Source organism: Mirounga leonina, unplaced genomic scaffold (genome assembly GCF_011800145.1).
Source record: "Mirounga leonina isolate KUSES-001 unplaced genomic scaffold, KU_Mleo_1.0 Mir_178, whole genome shotgun sequence".
NCBI lineage: Eukaryota > Metazoa > Chordata > Mammalia > Carnivora > Phocidae > Mirounga > Mirounga leonina.
In genome coordinates this window covers 19,443,288-19,466,111 of record NW_023270464.1, presented here as the reverse complement: position 1 = coordinate 19,466,111, position 22,824 = coordinate 19,443,288, and the positions used below count along the sequence as shown (strand labels likewise).

Sequence of the window (22,824 nt, the reverse complement as noted above, 5' to 3'; positions counted from 1 at the left end):
CCAGGACCCTGGGATCATGACCCGAGCCGAAGGCAGATGCTTAATGACTGAGCCACCCCAGGCTCCCCTGGAGAGTTTTGTTTCTGAGTTCATGAGATATTGGTCTACAATTTCCGTTTTTTGGTTTTTTTTTTTTTGTACTGCTTTTGGCATCAGGGTAATAATAACTTCATAAAATAAATTGGGAGGTGATCCCGTCTCTTCTGTTTTCTGAAGAAATTATGTGGAATTGGCATTAATTCTTCTTTAAATGTTTGGTAGAATTCTCCAGTGAAACTATATGAGATTAGAGACTTTTTTTCTGGAAGTTATAAAATTACTAATTCAGTTTCTCTCATGGCTATAGGATGACTCGGATTGACTATTTCACCTTGGTTGAGTTTGGTAGTCTGTGGTATTTGAGGAAATGGTCCATTTCTTCTAAGTTGTCAAATTTATCACTGTATAGTTGTTCATAGTATACCCCCTATTATCTTTGTAGTAAAAGATCTACAGCCCCCCCAATTTTTAAAAAAGAGAAAGATTTTGTTACTCTATTGTATGTTACAAAAGAATCATAGACTGGAATGCAGTGGGTTTTTTTAAGATTTTATTTATTTATTTGAGAGAGAAAGTGAGAGAGGGCACAACAGGGGGATGGCAGAGGGAGAGGGAGAAGCAGACTCCCTACAGAGCAGGGAGCCCGATACAGGGCTCAATCCCAGGACCCTGGGATCATGACCTGAGCTGAAGGCAGATGCCCAACCAACTGAGCCACCCAGGTGCCCCATGGAATGCAGTTTAAAATGTAGCCAAAAAAAAGTCTTGTACTATATGGCACTGCCATTATTCAAATTTGTTTTTATTTTGGAGTTGTTTAATATTAAAAATTAAAACATGTAGGGGTGCCTGGGTGGCTCAGTCAGTTAGGCATCCAACTCTTGGTTTCAGCTCAGGGTCCTGGGATCGAGCCCCACATCAGGCTCCATGCTCAGCGCGGAATCTGCTTGAGATTCTCTCTCTCCCTCTCTCTCTGCTCTCTCTCTCTAAAATAAATAAATAAAATCTTTAAAAAAATAAAATAAAATGTGTAGGGACACCTGGCTAACTCAGTTGGACAAGCATGTGATGCTTGATCTCAGGGTTCTAAGTTCAAGTCCCACATTGGGTGTAGAGATTACTTAAAAATAATATCTTTTAAAAAATGTTTTTTAATTTGTGTTCACAGGACACATCCAGATGTGTACCCTGTAAACACGGTATCAGTGATTTTTTAAAAAATTATAATTCTGGAGCCTGGCAAACAAGCATTGTAATTCTGTGATTATTATTTCCTTCCTTTAATTATTTCTGGAACATGCCACACTGATCTTTGTTATTAAAAAGAAAGAAAGAAATGAGTTTTTTACTCTCTTGTATGTTAAAAGATCAACAGAATCTGTGGCAATGTCCCCTATTTCATTCTTGCTATTGATAGTTTGTGTCTTCTCTCTCTCTCTCTCTTTTTTTTTTTAAGATTTTATTTATTTATTTGACAGAGAGAGAGACAGCACAAGTAGGCAGAACAGCAAGGAGAGGGAGAAGAAGAAGCATGCTCTCCGCTGAGCAGGGAGCCTGACGTGGGGCTCGATCCCAGGACCCTGGGATCATGACCTGAGCAGAAGGCAGCTGCTTAACCGAGCCACCCAGGCGCCCCATGTGTCTTCTCTCTTTTTGTTTGTCAGTCTTACTAGAGGCTTATCAATTTTACTGATTTTTTTTTTCAAGAACCAGATTTTTGTTCCACCAATTTTCTCTATTGTTTCCCTATTTTCCATTTTATTGATTTCTTCTCTTGTCTGTATTCCTTCCTTCCTCCTCCTTGCTGTGAATTTTTTTCTGCTCTTCTTCTCTTAATCCCTTCAGGCAGGAACTTGGGTTATTAACCTGAGACTCTTTCTCATGTTGAATGTCAGCAGTCTCCCCCCTCAACTCTGCTCTCACTGCATCCCACATACTGGGATATGTTGTCTTTTTGTTGACATTCTGTTCTGTGTCATTTTTAATATCAGAAGTGTACATGATTCATTGCCCATGACCCACTCTTATTATTATTATTATTTTTTAAAGATTTTATTTATTTGACAGAGAGAGAGAAAGCGAGAGGGAACACAAGCAGGGGGAGTGGGAGTGGGAGAAGCAGGCTTCCCGTGGAGCAGGGAGCCCGATGCGGGGCTTAATCCCAGGACCCCATGATCACGACCCGAGCCGAAGGCAGACGCCCAACGACTGAGCCCACCCAGGCGCCCCCATGACCCACCCTTATACAAATGATGAACAACTTCAGTGGCAGATGGTTCTCAACCACGCCCTGTATAAAAAAAGAAAACACAGAGAAATGCTTCCAAACTCAGGTGTACATCCAAGACATCATGCTCAGACATCCTGCCAATTGTGGAGGAAAGTCAATAAGAAATTATGTTGGAAGAAGGGGGTGTAGGGAACGTCATCCGCCAGCTAAATGTATGTTTCCTGTTTTTCTTCTGTGAGGGAGAAAATTGGGGTCACTTTCTTGCTGGCACATCACAAATCAGTCCTCTTTTAAGTATGCCAAACAGGATCTTGTGAAGACCTTGGGTTCTCTGTTTACAACAGGTTTTGCAGGGAATTGAACTTCTGTGGCTTTTAATATTGTATCAGGTTGGCAGATATCTTGTGGAGCTTGATTGTGTTGTGTTGTTTTGTTTTGTTTAATTTCTTTTGAGACTTCCCTCTCGACCCATGGATTATTTAAAAGTGTGTTGTTTAATTCCTACATGTTTAGAGATTTTATTTGTCTTTCTGTTATTGATTTCTACTTTGATTCCATTATGGTCAGAGAACACACTCTGTATGATTTCAATTTCTCTTTTTAGTTGACATTTGTTTTACAGTCCAAGACATTATCCATGCTAGTGAATGTCTCGTGGGCACCTGAAAGAGAATATCTATTCTGTTGTCAGATGGAGTGTTTTATAAATGTGAACGAGAGGCTGTTGGTGGATTGTGCCGTTAGGATCTTCTACATCCTTGCTGAGGTCATGTCTGGTAGTTCTATCAGTTGCTCTCTGAGAGAGGGGAGCGTTGAGGTCCCTAACCAAGATGGTAGATTTATCTATTTCTCCTTTCAGATCTCTCGGTTTTTCCATCATGTATTTTGAGGCTCTATTGTTCGGTACACGCATATTTAGAATCACTATGTCTTCCCGGTGGATTGACCCTTTTATCAATAACTTGTAAAATAGGTCATTGAGCCCTTCTTGTCTTTCACGTATCTTTGATGTAGCTTTGACAACCTGTATTTTCCCAGAAAATCTTCAATACCATTGAAGTTCCCAAAGTATTTTGTTATACTGCAGCATATCATGTGTATGCATACATTGTGTTTTTACATTTATACAATATAAACAACGATCTACAAACAGCATGTACTTCATAGCATTGCTTTGTAAGATTTTACAATGTACATAAATGTGATGGTACTCTTTGTATCCATTTGCAAGTTGCTTTTCTCACTCAACACCACTGTTTTCAAGATGTGTCCATGTTAACACATAAAGATACCTCATTGCTGTGCTGTAACCCTTTGTGTGAATAAACATTAACAGTTTATCTGCTCAAGTGGTTCTTCATGTGATGGGAAGGCCTGTTATATTATGGGCCTGGGTAGGGTCTGCAGCTGGACAATAACCAGGAGTCAGTCATTTATTATCTTTCTAGTCTTCTCACCTCTCCCATCACCCCCCACTCCCCACTCCCTATACCCCCATAGTCCTCCCAAGAGCATCTCTTCTTTTCTGCTAGCTATCCCTGCAATTTTCCCATGCCAGCTCTTTGTTTTCACCGTGGAATGCTTTCTCTGCCCCGTTAAACTCAACTCACCCAGCAGGGGCCCAGGGCAAACGCCTCCAAAACTCATCTTTCCCCTGCTCTGTCACAACATTATATCCAAATCTCTACAGCATTCTTAGTGTCATTTTGCAGTTCCTGTATATTCTGCCCTATTGGGCATGATTTGTTTTCTTTTCAAGAATAGGATGACAATTTATTCACCTCTGAGCCCCATCTCCCTCAGGAACTAACTCATCTCGCAGCATTGTGCCTAGAACATGCTGAGCATTTGATAAACATTTTGAAAACAACACATCAATGAACAAAGCCTCTGGCCTTTAAACAACTACTAGGTGTCACTCCCACTCAGTTATGCATGGAGCCATTTGAGCATGCAACAAAATTGCACGGGGCACACTGTGGATTTCCCTGGAGAAGCTCTTCTGGAGCCAGGCCCAGGAATCCTGCAGTCCTGTCCTGGCTACGTTCCTATGTTCCTCGCAGCTTTCATGGATGACAGGGAGAGGGCCTCAGGGCTGGAGGCCACTCCCCCACAACCAACTGGAGGGATCAGACCCCTAATGGGACAGATTTTTTGGGGTGGTAAGTGAGAGGTACAAGGCTCCTGCCCCCACACTGCTGGGGAGTTACCAGAGCACATCTCCAAAGTTATGATGATATTCCCAAATAATAATTTTAATTAATTGAGCACTGATGCTAAGTAACCCAGGGACATTCCCTGGCCCTTTACAGACATTTACTTGCAGCTGTGGCTAGTGCTGCTAATATTTTTAGGGTTTATTAGGTCCAAGTCTCTGGGCTAAGTGCTCTATACAGATTATTTTGTCTTAATTTAACCGTCTCAAGAATCCTATAAAGTTGAAACTACGATATTACTCTTACTATCCTTCCTATTTTGCTGATGGAGAAATGGAGGCTCAGAGAGGCAGAATAACCTGCTCATAGTCACCCAGTAAGTGGCAAAGCCAGAATGTAAACACAGGTTGTTCTGGCTGTCTCCAAATGCCATTCTCTCTTCCCTCCCTGACTCCCTTCCTGTATTAAACATGATTTTTTAATTATACAGAGAAAATCGGATTATATTTTTTCTAAAACTCCAGACCACGTAGACAGAGTACAAATCTCCTTTAACCTTCCCTTTTTCCCACCCTAGTCTGCATAGGATTTCATTTTTTAAGCTTCTGACTTTGTTTTTAAATTCTTTTTTGGTGAAGCAATAGATGCCCACAGCTCAGAAATCAAACAGTCCAACTATCCAGTGCTGTTTCCACCTCTGTCCCTCACGGGCCCCACCACCTGTCCCCCCCCGGGAGGACCACTGAGTCCCTTTTCTGAATGTCCTCACACGGTGTCTTCATCTACATACATGCTTCTACAAGCATACTTTCTGATTTTTTTCCCACTCGGGGCTCCAAAGATAGCCCACGATACCCACTGCTTTGCGTTTCAACGGTTGTTTATTGACCATTGTTCCATACTGTGTTTTGCTTTCTGGTTCCTGGGAAGGAAGGGAGTGGGACAGGCCCCAGCCCACATTTCTAAAAGGAGGCATTTGTTCTGTGATGTTCTCTTATCTTCCTTCCTGCAGCTCACTCCCGCCCCCTGGGTCCAGCTCCTCAGCGGCTGCTGACATCACAGGCTGGGCCCTGGACATTGCAGGCTCCTCCCTGGTGTCTCTGTGACCCGCAGACGGACACGGTCACCCCTTTGGCCTTCCCATAGCACCAGTATGCCCTGTAAGGCATGGAAGCGTGAGTATGCTTTTGATAGCAAGTAAAGGTCTAAATTGTGGCCTTTTTGATCGTACGGGGAGAGTACATTTGGGGGAAGGGGCTTCATGGGGACTGCTGAAGGGAGATCGCCACCAAGTGGCTCCCACTCCTGGGGGTGGAAGGAGCAGACAGCTCAGAAGGACTTCTTCCTCATACAGTCCCCACACTGCCACCAGGTGAAGGCAGGACACCGTCCGCCTTCCACAGCCTCTGTCTCTGCCAGACCCAGCCCTGCCCTGCTCATTTATGCACCCAGAGTCCAAGCGGTGACTCATCAGTGACCTTGATCCCAGCTGCTCCCCAAGAAGGGCAATCATCGACACCCAGCCCCTCCCTTGGGAGCCGAAGCTGACAAAGCCATATCTTGCCACAGCCCTGCCCTGGGCAGCCCCATCACACCAGGAGTTCCCTCTATAGGGAGCTTGACCCCAAATTGAAGACCTGGTCGAATATATCCAACACTGAGATCAGAAACCACCGACTGAATGGTGGCTGATGCTGCACCTGAAGCTACATGCAATTCATTCCCAATTCATGGAATGAATATTCGTGGAGAGCCCACCATGTGCCAGACACTGTTCTAGGTCTATACATGGAACAGCAAGCCAAGGCCCCTGCCCGCATGGAACTTATACTCTGGGAGAGCAAACAGCCAATCGCCAGGCCAAATAAAATGGATGTGTATGTATTTGTACTTTCAGTGTGTGTGGGTTTGTACTGTCATCTGGGAACACCTGGAGACGAACAAGTTGGGTTTATTATTTGTCGTAAGGAAACAGACCACACACCCTGGTACAAGGGTGTTAGAAGAACCTGCAGAGGATTTAGACATTGGGCGGGTGGTTTGGGAAAGGGCCCAAGGAAGTGGGGGTTTGCTCTAGATTGGGTGCTGGAGAAAGCAGGGATGAGTATGTTATGATAGGGTATCTCCATAAATCGTATCCAAAAAAAGGAGACCAGATCAAGGTCAAAGCTGTAATTAATAAACAGCACTCATATTAGCTAGGACAGGTGGATGGTTGGGATTTTGTGACTTGGGACAATGCTTATTATTTGCTGTGTTCAGACATGATTATGGAGTGGTCTTGCTTTTGTCTTGACCGACCATGGTCAAGAGTGGCCCTTGTCTGATGCCGATGTTCTGTGAAATTCTTTATGTTCAACAGGAGAACACCGAGGCCTAACTGTACCTGCAGGGTCAGCTTCTAGATGTCAGGGATGCTTCCTGCTTTTCCCCTACCCTCCTAAATATATAAATATATAAATAAAATTTCAGGTAGAAATAAGTACTGGGGAGTAAGGCCAGGGATCCCCAGGGTGGGGAATATGGTGACGTTATAGAGGTGGCCAGGGCGGCCTATGCGGTCAGGTAACTAATCTGAGCAGAAACTTAAAGAAACAAGGGGGTGAACCGTGTGGCCATCGGGGTGGGGGAGAGCTTTCCGGGTAGAGCCAGCAAAGGCAGTGGCCCCGCAGTGGGAATGGGTTTGGCTTGTCTGAGGCCTGGTCATGGGGTCAGGGGTTCCAGGGCAGAGCAAGTGAGGACAGGGAGGTGGAAGATGACGTGGGAGAGGTGGTCCAGGCCAGATCAGGTCAGGCCAACATAAGGACTCTGGCCTTCACTCTGAGACACGAGGATGGTGAGGGGAGGACAATCACAACACATCCACCCTGTCGTTAAGCTCCCTCTGGCTGCGGTGCTGAGAATGGACTCTAGGAGGCCAGAAGGGAAGCAGAGAGCCAGGTGGTGGTTCTGACGATCCAGGGAAGAGATAACAGTTCGGAGCAGCCTGGTGGTGGCCGTGAACGTGGTGAGACCGTCTCGCCCAAACTGGACAAGGATTGGAGGTGGGTAAGGGAGGATGGTGCCAAGACTTTTTATTTGAGCAAAAGACTGAGTTGCTGTACTGTCAGCCCTGACAGTTGGGTTTTCTCTTTTCTCGCTTTGAAGGCAGAGACATCCACTTCAAAGATGGCTATCCGGAATAAATACGTCAGCAGCCACACACCGGCTGGACATCAGAACCAGGCCCCCCTCCCCACCTCACTGAGGCTCCTTTGTTTTGGAGATCTTGGTTGGTTTCAGTAACTGACCATTTGGGCCACTTCTTTTTTCTCTTCCCGCTCTTTAAATTCCAGCTTTTATGTTTGGAACTTACCAATAAAGAGCGAGCCCATGAAACCCCAGGCCGCCACCCTGGACCCCAATAAACACAGAACCCCTATGCTTGCTTGCACTCACACTCTCTACCTGCAACCTCTCTGTGTGGCCCCAAGGGTGCTGTGTAATTTCCATGTTTTGCAAGTAATAAACTTAGGTTTTCAAAGTTTCCTGATGGTTGTGGCTGAAGGGTATCTTGCCACAAGGGCCATTCCAACCATAACATTGGAAATTGACAGGAGGAGCAGGGTATGTTTTGCAAGGTAGTGTAGTGGGAGCTCAGCGGGGGCATGTTAGGGTGAGGTGCCCCTAGACATCCAAGCCGAGACATCGAGTAAGCAGTTGTACCTGTGGGCCAGGAGTTATGGAGAAGTTGGGGAGGGAGTACAGATTTGGAAGATCCCAGAGTTCACACGAACAGAAGGCACATGAAATCACCTAGAGTGTGAATGTAGGTAGAGAAGAGGTCTTATCTTCTGGAGGTGACTCCAATACCTAGTCATCTGGGAAGTAAGGGGGAGTCAGCAGAGGAAACTGAAAAGGAACATCCCAAAGACAGAAGAACCAAGAGTTCAATTGCCTATTAACAAGTTTGCATTGCATTCTGCACATCATCTCAGAATTTCTAAGACTTTAGATTCTGAGCCACCAGAAGACTGGACAGATGACAACGACAGGAGAAAAAGAAAAAGGTGTTGGCTGGAACTGTCCCTTGACACGAAGAACCTATTCCCTCTTTTCTTTCTTGGTAAAAGACCCCTGACTCTGTTTTGAGAGGCAATACGCTCAAATGTAAATGGAAGTGCTTGTGGGACTTCTGCTTAAATGGAGCTAACATGGTTGGGAGGTACACATCTGCTCTTCTACTCTATCCCCTCTTGCCTCTGAAATGTGGATGTTATGGCTGGATTTCCAGCATCCATCTTGGAACATGAGGCAACTGGAAAATGAAGCATTAAGGTTGGCGGGGTGGAAATATAACTCATGTGCTTGATAATGTGGAGTTGCCTACCAGTTCCGGATTACTTAACTTCAGATTTATTTTGCATGAGCAAGAAACAAATTTCCGTCTTTTTAAAATTCACAGTTATTTTGGGTTTTCTGCCACATGTACCAAAAGCTAATTCTAACTGATATGAGATTTGTTCATAGGATTTCAAAACTGTGTAGACAACTTGTGAGAGGAAGCAAGGATTCAGAGAAGTCATGCTCCCTGCTCTCCCAGAACTCCCTGTGCGGTGGGGTGGACTAACAGGTCATAAGTGGGTCATTACAACACGGGGGTAGGGTCAGCTGTAGTGTCAGCCCTGACAGTTGGGTTTTCTCTTTTCTCGCTTTGAAGGCAGAGACATCCACTTCAAAGATGGCTATCCGGAATAAATACGTCAGCAGCCACACACCGGCTGGACATCAGAACCAGGCCCCCCTCCCCACCTCACTGATGGTGGTGCTTGAAGGTGGTTATGCTCCTGGGTCCAGAGTGAGGACTGAGACAGATGGCAAAGCAAGCTTCATCTCCTCTTTTCCTCTCAAATCATATCTAAATTCAATAACTCAACACGTGTTCTTGGTCTGATTTTGTTCCAATGCCGGCATTTGATTTTAATATATTCCAGTACCTAATTTAAGCTGTGGAGTTGAGGAGGGGGCGAATGATAATGCAAATTCAATTTTATTTTTTGTATTTCTTTTTCTTTTTAATTAACATATAGTGTATTATCTGTTTCAAGGGTACAGGTCTGTGATTCATCAGTCTTACACAATTCACAGCGCTCATCATAGCACATACCCTCCCCAATGTCCATCACCCAGCCACCCTATCCCTCCTACCCCCCTCCACTCCAGCAACCCTCAGTTTGTTTCCTGAGATTAAGAGTTTCTTATTGTTTGTCTCCCTCTCTGGTTTCATCTTGTTTCATTTTTCCCTCCCTTTCCCTTATGATCCTCTGTCTTGTTTCTCAAATTCCTCTATATCAGTGAGATCATATGATAATTGTCTTTCTCTGATTGACTTATTTCGCTTAGCATAATACCCTCTAGTTCCACCCACGTCAGCAGACTCGATTTTAGATGCTTGGCACTTATAAACTCTCAGAGAACGCGAACGGAATAATAAACAATGGTTATGAGCTTGCTAGGAATCCATTTTGTATGTGGAGCTTCATCCAACCAACAATTATATAAATACTCTAGCTCTAGAAAATTGGTGGGATGCTAAAACTACAAATGTGATCTGTGTCATTTCTCTAATGGGCCAATTATTTTGATGCCTCCTTTTTCCCTTGGAGGCACCTTAACAGTACACTTGGCCAACTTCTTACCTCTGGCCAACACTGCTCTTAAATACCAGAACCCTCCTGTCTTAACCCTCTCCAGATCTAGGCCAAACAGAGACACAAACCTCTACTGAGCACTGACTAGATGCCAGACCCATTACATATGCTCTCTTATTTAATCTTTTTTTTTTTTTTTAAAGATTTCATTTATTTATTCATTAGAGACAGAGAGAGAGAGAGGCAGAGGGAGAAGCAGGCTTCCAAGGAGCAGGGAGCCCGATGCGGGACTCGATCCCAGGACCCTGAGATCATGACCTGAGCCGAAGGCAGACGCTTAACCATCTGAGCCACCCAGGCGCCCTCTTATTTAATCTTTACAGTAACCCTGTCATAAGTTCTAGAATCCCCCTTTCACCAGTAAGAATCGGAGCCTGAGCAATCTGCCTCCAGCCCTCTCCAGCTCCTGAGGGTAGAGTCAGGATCCAAATCCAGATCAGGTTTCCTCTGCTGTCCTCTCTGTCTGCAACATATAGTTTCCCCCAGATGTCTTCCCTGGTGCTACCTTGCACCCCGAAATCTCTTTTGTCCAAACAGCTCTCTAGGCAGGGGCTCTCCTTCCCAGCTTCCGCCAGTCAAAATCCCACCCCTCTTCCAAATCTTCCGTGTGCTCCCCTCCCCCTCTATAAACCTTCCTCAGACCTCCCGTCAGGTGTGACCTCAGCCTCCTGGGAATTCTCCCCGCCCCATAATGGGCTCCTACAGCAGTTGGGACTTCCACTTTACCGGGGCTTTTCGTATCCTTAAGTAACCTATCTTATTATCAATTTTCAGTAGAAGAGAGAAATGACATTTATTGCACACTTACCTTGTCATAGGAGTTCGTGTTCTTTAATTCCGGAAATAGGACTTTTTTACCCACCGCGTTACAGATGAAGAAATTAGACGCACAGCAACCTGAAGTCGTGGAATGAAATGCAAAACTAAAAGACAAGACATAGAAATTATAGGTCATTTCTCCCGTTCAGAAACAAGCATATCGAACAGGCGTGAAGCAAACGTTTGTGGAATGAATTAATAAATGGGTGGATGAATGAATGAATGAATGAATGTATTTGAAGCCTGGCTTGCATAAAGAACTTAGTGAGAAATGGTATGGGTTGGAGAGCTGAAGTCCCTGAGAAATACATATTCCAAGTACCCAATGGGGTTTAGTGGCTGCAGAAAATCCCAAACATTGAAATAAGCCCAGAGTAAAACGAAAGAGTTTCCCTAACACTTCCACAAGGAAAAGTGTAGCTCCGCACACTCGGTAGAGAAGAGGCATTTGCGATCTACAAAGTTCCCTCCCTCGGAAAGCTCTAGAACCCCGGAGGGTTTTGTTCCTAAACTTCGGCCGCGGGGTGGGGGGGGGGGGGGTAGGGCGGGCAGGCGCCTGTCCCTTTAAGAATCTGGTCAAAGTCTTTTCCCTCTCCCGCCCCGCCCCCTCGCGGAGCCGGCGCGCCTGGGCGCCCACCCCCTTCTCCCGCTGCGGGCTGAACTACGGGTTCGGCCGCCCATCCGTCACAGAGGCGCCGCTTCTGATTGGCGTCGCGCCGGGAGGCGGGGCGGGAAGGCCTGAGAAACTAGTTTGTCGGTGGCGCCCGGGCTGTACCGCAGCGGCAGCGCGCTCCGGCTGTGGCGAGCCGGGGGAGGGGAGCGGCGGCAGGGGCGGCGGCGGCCCGGGCTGTGGAGCCTTGCGCGGGGCCTCTGAGCGCGGCGGCGGACGCGGGGCGACTGGCGCGGCGGGCGGCGGCGCCCCGAGCGGTGAGTGGTGAAGCCGGGCCGGGCTGGCCGCGCGCGCGCCCCGACCTCTGGGCTGGCACTTGTCACCCCCCCGGGGGGGGACCTGCGCGCCCCGCCGTGGGAGCCCACGGCCGAGAGAGCCCCCGCGGGGGCGCGTGTCCCGGGAGCAGCGCCGCGGTGCGCGGGTCCCCGGACCGCCCCGACCGCCGCGGGGTCTTGGGGGCTGGAGTCGGGGACAATGGTGCGGAGGGAGGGGACTGGAGTCGGCCACCTCCTCTGCAGTCCGCGCGCCTGCTCCCGCCCCGCGCGTGCCTGGGGACCCGGCGAGGGTATTTGCAGAGAGCTCCGGGCGAGGGAATGAATTGCTTTTGCAAATGGATGTTGCGCGCGGAGCTACAACTCTTTTCCCTCGGGAGTGGTTGATTCATGGAGTCCGCAGACTCTCTTTAAAAAATCGCTATCGATCCTGGAAAGAGGAGCTGCTGGGTTGGAGGATGTGAGCGGCCGGGCTCTGCGCCCGGGTTGGGCGAAGTCCCCGCGCCCTTGACGCCGAGGGCCAGATGGCCGCCTGTCTCGTGCGGAGCGAGGGCCGGGGGTTCACCGGGGCGGTGTCGTCCCCGCGAGCCCGGCCCGCGTCCGCCGCCCCGGTGCCCCCGGCCGTCCACGTCCCGCCTGGCCGGGCCCCTCGTCTCTGCTGAGAAAGCTGTGGAGCAGCGGAGCAGTGGTCACACGCTGTTAGGCCCCGCCCACCGCAGCAGGTCCCGAGCGAGCCTTCTCCAGCCCCACAGTCCCCTTCCGCACATCCTGCCCTGGCTCCTCGACCGCATTTGGGCACGCCCTCCCCTCCTTCTTGTCCTCCTCTGTTGCTTGAGAAGCTTTTCCTTTGAGAGACTGTACCCCCAGGGGCAACGTACATTTTTTTGTACCGCCGCTTCCAAGTCCCCAGGGGGCAGGATCACTCTCTTTGTGCGAAGACAAGTCTTTCTAGAGACCTGATCAAAGGGATTGGGGTGGAGGGCAACCCAGGCCCCTGCAGGTTTAAGCTGGGCACTCTTGGTTCCTGCCCACTTGCTTTGAGCAGGGGAAAGGCTCCCTGAGCTTTGGCCCTTCCTGGTGAGTCAGGGCGGAGAACACCAGGTGTCTGGGCCTTTTGGTTTCACTCTGGCCATGTGAAGAGTGAAGTTGCGGGTGGCACTGGGGGAGGAGGCAGGAACCCCCCGTTCTTATCATAGACCAGGCTATGGCGACAGTGATGTGGGGTCAGGCCCTTTGGGACCCTGGACCTGTGTCTCCCCCTGCATCGGTGGGACTGATGCTCAGTGGGCCCGGGTGTGCTCTTAGGGTTCCTAGGGGCTGTTGGTAAAGACTTGCATTTGGCGGCTGGGGGCGAGTGGGGAGTAGGACATAAGGTCCACCCGACCGGGGGCCGATTTGGTATCCTTCTGAGACCAGGGGTCCTGGGGTCCCCATGCTGTGCCTGAGGAGGGTGATGGAGTCAGACCTCTGGGTCTGGCAGCTCTCTTGGTTTGAGTCATTCCATTTGTCAGGAAGTGACTCCAGGGAGGTTGTTAAAAGGAAGGTAGAGAGAGAAATGGTAGAAACCTTCATCCTGGGGCTGGGGCTGCAGCTGGATTTATGTTTGTGGTGCAGAGAGAGGAGCTGTGGGTGAGCTGCACACTCAGCATCCGAGGCAGCTTCTGCAGCCTGATGCTCCTTAAAAGCCTCTCAAACCTCTGGGCACCCAGTGTGGGCAGAGGAGAGCAGGAAGACGAGGAAGATTACCCAGGCCTGGGACTTGGTGGCCTGCAGCAAAAGCCGGCTGGCTTCTTCCCTTCTGCCGCTCTGATGCACAGGGGGGCTGGGGAAGGAGTGTTATTTAGTGAGTGGTCTGTTCATTCATTTGTTAGTTGACTAACTGAGTCTTTGAAGGGTCTTGATCAGGGCCCTGTCTTCTGGGAGCTCCTAGCCAGGGGTGTGCTGGCACGTGGATAGGGGCCCTGCCACATGGACACACAGGTGTGTACACAGAACCCCAGTGATAGAGGCAGCAAGGGGAGCTGAGGGGAACGGGTGGCAAAGGCTTTTTGGAGCCATGATGCCTTGACAAAGTAAAGATGAGAGTGGCATGGCGGAGCACTGATTCCGAGCCCCAGGCAGCGGCCTTCTCCCACCACCCACCTGCACTTCTCCCAGAAGCCAGGTGCAGGTTGAGGTCAGGGAGCATGCAGATGGGAGGTGATGGAAGGGTTCATCTGAGACTGTGGAGTCAGCAGCCCCCGAGTCTCCAGGAAGAGGGATAGCTTCTGGTTGCAGCCTCTCTGCTCAGGGGGTCCTGGGAAAAGCCACCCCACCGGCCCCGAAGACCAACCCATCGTCTAAGCCCTCATCCATCTGGAGCAGCCTGCAGTGTGCATGTGGCCTGGCCAGGGAGGGGCAGACAGAACTGGGAGGAGGAAACAGAGTGGCCAGACGAAAATGAATTGGCTGATTGAGCTGATGGTTTTCATCTGATGTGGTAAATTTCGTAATTGAATTGCCTCAGGCAACCAGAGCTATTGAAGCATTTTCCCAGCCAGAAAACACTTAGTTGGGACAGCTTGGGGGGGGGGGGCGCCACATGTGCATCCACAGCTTTTACTCACCTCATCCCAGTAGGGCTTTCCCCCTTAGTAATCTGGGTCTTTCCCCAGGTGATTGAATCCAGCCCAGCCTCCACAGCAGGTTCCAGCCTTGTTCCTGGACCACCTGGCCCCTGAGCATCGAAAATTCGCGAAAGCCGATACCTGTCACCTGCAGGCACTTGCCTTGCGAGACTGACTCCAGGTCCCTAGGCTGTGAGGATGGGGATGGTGGGAGCAGAGAGAGAGCTCAAAGATGGGAGGGCTTCCTATTAAGTCTCTTCAAGCACAAGATTGGGGAAAAGAGCATGGCCTCGGGAACCAGACTTGAATTCAGATGCTGCTCGTGTGTCTGTGATCTCTTGGGCCTCAGCCACCTCCATCCACCCCTTTCCCCTCCCTCTGGTGCCAGGAGACTCTGTTCTTTCTCATTGCTGGACCTTTCCTTCTAAGCCCTGTCCTTGCCCTTTGGAGGAACAGAGGTAGGCATGTGTGGCTCATTGACCTGTTCTTTGAAGTGCTGGCTCTGCGACCTGAGAAATCCAGTTTAGTTGGCAGATTTCACCATATTTCCTCACAATGGTCTCTTGCACCCTGCGATGCATACGGAGTCTGGAAGCGGCTCTCCGGGCCATACTTTGTTACAATGTGACTGAGGCCCAAGGCCAACTCCACCTCTTCACCATCCTACAACAGGTGGAGCGCTCACATCTGGAACCTGTTGGCAGAAAGAGCGCTTAAGTAGGGGGTCTGAAAGTCCTGCTGTGCCTCTGTGTGTGCGATGCCATGTAGGTCCCCTTACCTTTATGGGCCTCAACTTGCTCTTCTCTAACATGTGTGGATGCTCTTCTGTACTATGCTTCTAGTAGATGTTTTGCTATAAAATCCCAGAAGTCCTTGCAGCCTCTGATGTCATGTAGTCTTATAGGCTTGAGTTATTTGCCTAGCCCTCTTGGGCAGGAAGAGAGAGAGAGCAGCCAGTGGAGTGTGGAGGGGCAAATTGGAAGTGAGGAGTCTAGACTTCCTGCTCTGCCTCTGATGTGTGCTGTGGGGCTCTGGGTAGGTCGCTTTCCCTCTCTTGGCCCTGATTTTCCCTCCTGTAGAACGAGAAAAGTATACAGTAGGCAAGCTCCAAATTTTCTTTCCTTTCTTGGTGAGTGGAAACTGAGTCAGACTTTCCAGTTTCTCAGGCCTCCCTCGGCTCCCTGCCTCCGCCCACTGCCTTGGAGTCCAGGGCCCAGGTGTAAAGGGCCTGCAGGCACTGGTGCCCATGGATGAGGGGCTAGTGACGGCAGAGGACTGGGTCAAAGAAGAACAAAGCTGGGCCCAAAGGAAGGTGGCATGTGGATGACTTACTTCCCAAGGTTGCTCTGGTTGGTCCGAGGCAGCCTAAGCTGACACCCCCGCCCCAATCCCAAAATGGATAGGGTGGGACCTAGCCCACAGGTGTCCCCAGGGCCACTTCCAAGAAGAGAGATGGGCACAAATCTGCCAAGATTGGTAGGGATCGTGAGGGAGCCCAGGGAGACAGGAGGACGCGAGCCTCCTACACACCAGACTTTGCCAAGGAGGTGCCTGCAAGACCAGTTGGATCGCTCCTCCCGCAAGAAGGCGGGGGCTGAGCAGGGCCGTGGGAGAACCGTGTCTTTGTTGCCAGAGGGAGGATCACGTTCGCCTTGGGTGTCACTTCCCACCCACCTCTGCCTGCCAAGAAGATACCTTCTGTCAGCCAGTCCATCAGAGTAGGATGCAGGGATAGGATAGAAACAAAAAGCCTTGCTTATTTTCTGCCTGTTCTCGTTGGGCCCCCAAGGAGAGGCTGACCACAGATCAATCTAGGGTGAATGTAATTAATTCCCTAATTACGATAAGAGGAGCTTTGCTCACTCAGTTCCAGGATGAGCTGCCTGCCAGGTTTACAGTTGGCCAGGCCAGATTTGTGTGGGCAGGAGCGAGGGCCAAGAGACACAGGAGCTCTTTTTCTAGAAAGCCATTAAATCCAGCATCCAGAGTTCAAGTTCTGCTGCATGCTAGCCAGGTTTGTGAGACCCTGGGCCGCGAGTCCCTTAACCTGTGAATGCCTCTTCTTGTTCACAGCTTTGAAAATCCAAGGGAGAGAGCAGCACAGCTCCATTCATGCAGCAAGCTTTTATTTAGCACCTTCTGAATGGCTCATCCTGGACTAGAAACTGGGAAAAAGAAGTCACGTTCAAAGAGAGTCCTTTCTTGGAAGTTTGGCCTCTGATGTGTGAGGCAGACAGGTAGTTGGGTCATTGTGGCACACTGCTAAAGAGTGAGTGGCATGTCAAGAGTCTGCCTCAGTTTCCCCATTGGAGGGATGAGGAAGTAGACCGTTTCTAGCATCTCCATTCCAAATGAGCCCAATGAATATTTTTTGCCATCTGTTCTCTACCAGGCTCTGGGATGAAGCAGAAAACGAGGCAAGGTCCCCACCCTCCTGGAGCCCCTATTCCACGGGGGCCAGATAGACAAAATAAATACAACTGCCATTAGTGGATGAGGAGGAAAAGGTCAAGGTGGGGGACTGAGGGGGCCTAAAGAAGGCCTCTCTGGGCTGGTGACCTTTGAGCCAAGACCTGCAAGACTGGACTGGGGCTCCCATGGGAAGATCTGAGGAAGGGCATGCAGGGCAGGGAGCAAGCAAGTGGACAGTCTGGGAACAGCATGGGCCGCGGAGGGGGATCTAGCCAGAGATAGCGGCAGCCATCACCCGCTGTAATCTTCTGGTTCCCAGGGAGGCCAAGGAAAACACGTTCCTTTAAGTTGTTTAATTGTTTCCTTTAACTTCAATAACACATCAGTAGATTCCTTTATAAACAGACAACGTGAGAGAAAATGCAACATGGCCTGGAAGTCCCCCTCGTCCTTGGTATCTGTCGATGGTTTGGTGCATACCCTCTGGCCGCCCTCTTTCTGGGTTTGTGGCCCAATGTGTGGTGGCGCTCCTGCCCATCTTACAGCTGCATGACACTCCCGTGTGGCCCGGTCACCAGCTTTCATCTCAGCCCCCTGGGGGAGACCGTTAGGTCCTATCTGATCCATCCCCCTTCATACAATCCAAAAAGTCGTGTATGTGCTGGATTGTGCATCTTTCTGATTTTTAAATGTTCACTGTCAAAGCCGAATGCCTTTCCCAAAGACAGGCAGCTCACTCACGCACCGATGGTGTCTGGGAGCTCATTTGCCCACACCCTCACCCATAATGATAATACTTGATATTTTCCACATTGTCACTCTTAGCTCATGTGATGGGGGGGAAGGGGGTAAAGATCTCATTATTCCTTTAAAACAAGCAAACAAACAAACAAAAAAAGTGATCCAGGCTTCCTCTTTTTGTTTTCATTCATCTTTGTTTTTTTTCCAGAATATCGAGGTTTAGCAGTTGCTGGCTCTGTCTCTAACTGGTCTCCTGACCTCCAGCGAAGCTTCATCTGTAAAATGAGGCCCTTTTAATCCCTGCCCTGCCCCCTGCCAGGCTGCTGTGCATTGCTTGTGGTGCATGGGAAAACATTCCTGAAAGTTCATTTGATGCTGAAAAGTTCTGCAAACATCATGGGTTTTACTAGTGAGAGCCCGATATTTGAAGCTCAGAACATGTGAGTGAATCCGAGTATTTCTGAACGGCCAGTGTGTCTAGGGAAGGGGCTGGGGTGGCATTAGGTGGGATGTCTGCCTGGCATCCCTCACCTGGCCTGAGAGAGAAGTCAGAGGGCTAGCCGAGTAGGTATGTTCCTCCCTGTCTCACCTGCAGGAATGAAGGAGTGAGCCAGGAGGGTAGAGAAAGATCTCTACCCCATCCATAAAAAGGCTCTGAGAGGGGCATTGGTCACCACAGGCTATCCCTCTATTTAGCTGCTGGTTAGACCAAAAGCTAGAGCTCTTAGAACTTTATGGATTCCCACGTTTATTACTTTGGGGGTCCTTGTCTGTTTTCCTTTAACAGGAGGCTTTAAAACAAGCAAAAGATCGACAAAAGGGCCCTTGTACTTGATTCGGAGACAGAAGGATGGGGAAGCTCTGGAGATTGGTAGAAAAGGAAAGGAGGAGTCTGGGGCCAGGGAAAACCACTCCCATGTGGTTCCTGGGTGGCATCAGGCCCTATGTTGGGGGACCCAGGAGGCTGGCAGCCCTATATCCTGGGCCCCTGGAGGAATTCATGACTGCCGGGATTCCGGTACCTGGGGACACTTTAGCCAGGCTCTCCTGTCATTCCCCAAGTGGGCTGTAATACCTCACCTCCTCTGCTCAAGGGGCAGCATCCAGGCTGGCCTGAGCCCTGCTGCCCCAGGGATGACATAAGCCCTGGTGGAGACTTCGACTATCCCCCCAGTACTCGACCTGGTTAGGGCAGCTGTAGGGGACAGGAGGCCACAGAGAGGGAGGTAGACAGACATGGGAGAGGGTAATAAAGAGCAGATGCACAAGGGGACCGTGGGACCCCCCAAAGGGCCTTGGTAGGGGGCCTCCCCTCTCTGTACTTCTGCAGCTAGTGAGCAGGAGGGAAGGAGGCTGGGGAGCCTGGCTGCTGGCAAGTTTGTACATTTCTCAGACATCCCCTGATGCTGAAGGTTGGGATTTTCATGAAGGGAGTGAGGGGAGCATCTTGGGAGCTGATTTGAGGGTGGTCCACCGGGGGCAGCAGCACGAGTGGGCTGCCCTCGCTGGGTGCCACCTGCTGTCAGCCTGAGCCCAGCTCGCAGGCATTTCCCGGAGCTAGCGTGAGACCAGATCACCAGGTTTCCTTTCAGGCCCTGAGACAGACTGGTGTATCTGTGCTGTAGGAAGTCTCCACTGCTATTTTTACCACTCCAACCAGGACTTTTTACTGGAAGGTACAATTACAAGCAAAATGTCAAGGTTTGGTTGGCCAGTCAGGCTGTGGGAGGCTGCCACAGGCTGAGGCAGGGGCCACGGCACGGTCGGGTGGTGTGTAAAGCAAGACCCTTTACACGTGGACGCCTACCTCCCCTGGTTGCTGAGTGGCTTCCTCTGACCCATTGCAGTGTCTGGAGTTCTCCTCTAGGCCAAGAAGAGGCCTGTGCTCGGTTTTGCCCAGATAATTGCACCTGAACACCTTGTAACTGGCTGGTCATGGGACTGAAGCTAACCAGCTAAGCCATTCCGTTCCTGAGTGTCCCGGAAGTTGACATTATTTTCGGTGAACGTATTTTCGGTGAACCTTCTATATGATACCTGCACTACTAAGTGCTAGGAGTAGACATGGGTAAGATGGTCCCCAGACCCTTTGGACAAGCACCTGGTATGTTTTTCCTCCATATGCATTATGGTTTGAGGCCAGGCAGGGCTTATATTAGATCCTGTTGCTGCGTAACAAATCACCACAAACTTAGTGGCTTAAGCTGTACCTATTTATTAGCTCATAGTGCTGTAGGGCAGAAGCATGAGCTGGCTGGACTGGGTTCTCTGCTTAGGGTCTTGGACCAGAAGTCCAAGGTCAGTGTATTGACTGAGTTCTTACCCTGAGGCCCTTGGGGGAGAGTCTGCTTCCTGGCCATTCAGGTTGTTGGCAGAGTTGAGTTCCTGGTGGTTGTAGGACTCAAGTCCCCCTGTCCTCTCTGGCTGTCATCTGGATGCTGATCTTGGCTCCTAGAAGCTGCCACATTTTGTACCACATGGCCCCCTCCATCTCCAGACCCGAAGTGGGGATATCAAATCCTCTCCTGCTAGAAATCTCTGGCATCCACTTCTATGATCCGATGGAGAAAACTCTGCTGTAAAGAGTTCCTGTGATTAGGTCAGGCCCACCCAGATAACCTCTCTGTTTCTAGGTCACCTGAGGAGTCTGCAACATCATTACTTATATCTGCAGATTCCTTTGCCACGTGGGTAACGTGGCAAGCATACCATGTGGGTCACAGGAGTAAGGCCAGGGTGGAGCTCAGGGGACCGGCTATCTGCATGTTCCCACCACGGGGCTTATGCCTCCAGGGGCTGCACCAACAGTATGAAGAACAGCAGCTCTCACGAACAGAGTGAATTTTGTGTGCCCCGTTGTGCTAAGCTCTTTACCTGGATTCTCTCCTTTCATTCCCACGATAGTCCTTTGACGTCGGGACAGTTATTTTCGCCCCCCTTTTCGAGATGAGAAGACTGAGGCTCAGGGAATGGATGTATCTGGGGCCAGTCATACAGGTACAAACAGCAGTACTGGGATTTGGAACCAGGGGCTTAGAGCCTAGCCGCCTCGTTCGTTGGCATCTCCAGTTTGATTCCTGCGATTTATGGAACACCGTCCAGGGCAGGGTTGAGGGTTGCTCTTTCCCATCTAGCACTTGAAATATTTAAATATGAAACATGTCAGTCATATTGCAAGTTAATTCAGCAGACAGCAGGAACCTCTCACGTGGGTTTGACAGATGTCTGGATCTTTCTGATTCTTATTCCAGTGGATGTTGTGGTTAATCCATTCCCCTTCGGCCATATTTACTAGCTTTGCATATACTCTAGGCAACAAAAGTGACACAGATTACTGTCCTCTAGGAGTTGGAAATTAAAATAAGGGCACGATATACAATGACCTGAAGGAATAAAGAGTGCCAGACAAGAAACACCAGAATGCTATAGCAAAGAATCAACGGGTATCAGAATGTTAACTTCAGGAAACAACACAAAAATGTGCATTTACTCACTGCCGTGTCCCTGGTACATAGCACAGAGCCCTGCACATAGTAGATGCTCAGATTCCTTATCTGGGTAATTTTTTGAGTATCTTGTGTGTGCAGGGCCCTCTGCACACCAGCTGCCAAGTCCAGAGGGGGTGTGATGGTGAGGTGAAGGTCTCATGGAGGAGTTGAGACTTGAGGGCAGAAAGGGGAGAAGGGAGAGCTGGAAAGGCCAGGCTGTGTCTGTGCGCTTGGTGGCGGGGAGAGGGGCTGGGGTGGGCCATGAAGCTGGAGCCGGGGACAGACTAAATAAGGCTTGGATGGCCAAGCCTCATTGAAGGCTTTCTGAGCAGGAGAGACTGGTGGTCCGGAGCAAAGCATTTGGCCTCAGATTGTTGGGGGGGACACACTGGGGACAGGGGCCCCTCACAGTCCAGCGTGCAGTGGGGAAGGCCTCACCTTGTCTCCAGCATAGGACTGGTGACACAAGGAACCCAGAGGAAGGAAGATTTAATGGAACTTGGTGGCCAAGCGATGTGCTAAAAATGTATATATGAATGAATCACAATTTCTGGGCACCGATGTATTTGGCTATAAATATACACACATATGTAATTTCAAGAGACCAAGAATTATCAGCTGCAAAGCCCAAAGGCAGCAGCCCATGCATGGCCCCTGTAGTTTGCTGTCTGAGGCCCTGCCCAGTACAAAGTACCCAGATCTGTTATTTTGGGGGAGAATGAGGGGGTCCTGTGGGAAGAAGAAAGTGGCTAGTAATGAGGGGAGGGGCAGGGCAGGCCAGAAGGGAGGTGCCAGGGCAGGTGGGGAGGCCAGCCAGCCGCAGGGTAGAAGGTGCTGGCCCCTGTGACCGCACCTCCATCACTGCCCACCGTGACTGCAAGCTGGGGAGGGGACCTAGACCCGCAGGGTCAGGTGATCCTGCCGTCACCCACCCTGTGCTTCCCATAGAAGTTTTCCTCTGACTTCTTAACAAAAACATGGCTAATGTGGAGGGTAAGGGAGTTCTTCTGCTAACCTGGTGTTCTCAAAGTGTGGTTAGGAGGATCCCTGAGTTTCTTTTAGGGGTCCCCAAGGTCAAAACTGTTTTCATGACAATACCAAGGTGTTATTTGCCTTTTTCACTAATCTCTCCAAGTGCATGGCTTAGTGAGCTGATGTTTTCCAAATGACCATTGCACGGTGTTACCAAAGCATGCATGGGTGAAAACTCCATTCAGAGTGCGAGATAGACCAGGACTGATCGGAATGTCACAGTGTACAAAAGTTCACAGATTCAGGCTCAGGTTCCACAGTGCAGTTAATCTTTAACAGGCTCCTGCTTGTCAGGTCTCGGTGAGATATCAAAGAAGAATACCCTAAATTATCTGAAAAGGCTCTTACAGTTTCCTTCCTTTTCCGACAGGTCATCCCTGTGAGGCTGGATTTTCTTCACATTCTTCAATGAAAACATTTTACAACAAACATTTTGAGTGCACGGTGCTGCCCAGAGAACCTGGGAACCTGGAACCTGAGCCTAGCTCTCTACATTAATTCCCCCTTTAGTCCCTCAGCAGGCAGGTGAGGTGGGTGTGATGATTTGCACGCCCATTTGACAAATGTGGAAACAAGGGCACCGAGCATTTGAATACCAGCACGGGTCTCACATCACAGACAAGGCAGTAGCAGCCAGAGGGGAGGTCGCAGACTGATGGTGGCTGTTCT

At 49.7% G+C, this 22,824-nt stretch overlaps 1 protein-coding gene across 1 annotated transcript in view; it reads left to right on the top strand.

Moving 5' to 3' along the window:
- Window positions 1–11,821: 11,821 nt before the first annotated feature.
- Window positions 11,822–22,824, top strand: part of KLHL25 (kelch like family member 25) — a 33,884-nt gene continuing 22,881 nt past the window's right edge. Inside the window, exon 1 of the mRNA XM_035024090.1 lies at window positions 11,822–11,861. The gene's annotated coding sequence lies outside the window, so the exon portion shown is untranslated. The remainder of the gene's footprint in view (window positions 11,862–22,824) is intronic.